This window comes from Ipomoea nil, unplaced genomic scaffold, assembly GCF_001879475.1.
Source record: "Ipomoea nil cultivar Tokyo-kokei standard unplaced genomic scaffold, Asagao_1.1 scaffold1407, whole genome shotgun sequence".
NCBI lineage: Eukaryota > Viridiplantae > Streptophyta > Magnoliopsida > Solanales > Convolvulaceae > Ipomoea > Ipomoea nil.
The window spans coordinates 763,342-765,052 of NW_017617835.1; the positions used below are offsets into that span (position 1 = coordinate 763,342).

The 1,711-nt window shown below is 45.3% G+C and overlaps 1 pseudogene; it reads right to left on the reverse strand.

Moving 5' to 3' along the window:
* Nucleotides 1-1,448, reverse strand: part of LOC109186208 — an 8,921-nt pseudogene extending 7,473 nt beyond the window's left edge.
* Between the last annotated feature and the right edge of the window lie 263 nt (nucleotides 1,449-1,711).

The window sequence follows — 1,711 nt, forward strand, 5'->3', positions numbered from 1 at the left end:
ATGTAAACATCAGGTTTCGAACCCTGGCTCTATAAACTAACAAATCTAGCACGCGACATACAAACTGTGGCACACGACTACATTCGGCCATGCACACGACATACCAGCTAAGGGTATACACTACATCCATCCTCACAGTCCTCTATAATATACTTGTCCTCATTTGAATACACACACACACCAACACACACACACACACACACACACACACACACACACACACACACACACACACATATATATATATATATATATATATATATATATATATATATAGGATTCTATTCAGATACAAACAGTGCTTAAAATAAAAACAGTGTGGATTCATCTGGGTCGTTGATTTTTTAAGTTGGATGTACAGGATTTGGTAGTTTTTAATTATGTATATATATTGTTTCAACGCGACCAAGACCAAGACATATACCTATATTGTGCGACCAAGACACCCGCATGCTTTCCTTCTCAATGAGCTCTTCCATTCCAAGAGGATAGATAGGTAAGTCTCTCCATGTCGCATCCATATTCACAGCCCAAGAGGTTACAACATCCGCACTTTCGTTTTGTTCGCGAGTGATATTGCGAAGCGTCACTTTCCAATCTCTTTGAAGCCACCATTTAATCCCATCAATGTGATCGCATGTAGGGCATCTCAACTCAGTATTGCCAGTTAGCCAGTTGAGGACTCTCCCCGCATCGGATTGAATCCCGACATCTCTTATCCCATCTTCCACGTCCAAGCAAGGCCTTTCGCAATGACCTCAGCTTCAACAATGGTTGCATCCTTGTGTATCGATTTGCCGTAGAAATCGCCCATCCACTTGGAATAATACATCCTTGTGTATCTCATAACTGTGAGAATTTGCAGCCATGTTTGCAATTAGATTTCTTGCAGCCTCTGATGTCTTGTCAACTAAAGCACCTCCACTCGCAACATCAATCTTGCTGCGTTTTAACGAATACACGGGGCTAACCTTTTACTGGTAGTACGTTTTTAAACGTATCACATTCCAGATCCGATCAATAGGCTCCCCTTCTAAGGTTTCCAACTTGTTGGTGCCTGCTTGAATTATGGTATGTCGAATGCTGTGTCGTTGACAGAAATCCACGAAGGGTTGACAATCAAACTGTCGACCATTGTCACTGACTAAGTGCTCGGGCAATCCAAAACGATATATCACTTTCTTCCATAAGAAGCGCCGACACTAATACTCAGTGATGGTTACGAGAGGCTAAGCCTCCACCCACTTGGTGAAGTTATCGATGGCCAACACGCAGAACTTAAAACGCCCCGGGGCGACTGGCAGAGGGCCTAGCACATCGACTCCCCATTTAGCGAACGGAATGGCAGTTGCGACTGGAGTGTAGAAGGTGGCTGGTCGAGTGTCCTTCCGTGCGAACGCCTGACACACAGTGCACTTTGCTATCCAGTCGACACAGTCTCTCATCATGGTAGGCCAATAATAACCTTGGACAATTAACATACGTGCAAGGGTCTGAGCACCCTGATGCGCCACGCATATCCCACGATGGGCCTCGTCTATTATTCTCTCCGCCTCCGGTCGGAGCAGGCACTTGAGGAGGGGCCTCCAAATGATCTTTTGTACAGCTACCCATCTACGATCTCAAAGGAAGGGGCTTTTCTCTGGACTCGAGCTGCGACCGTGGGGTCGTCAAGAAACTTTCCCTCTTCTTTGTAACGCTGGATGTCTTC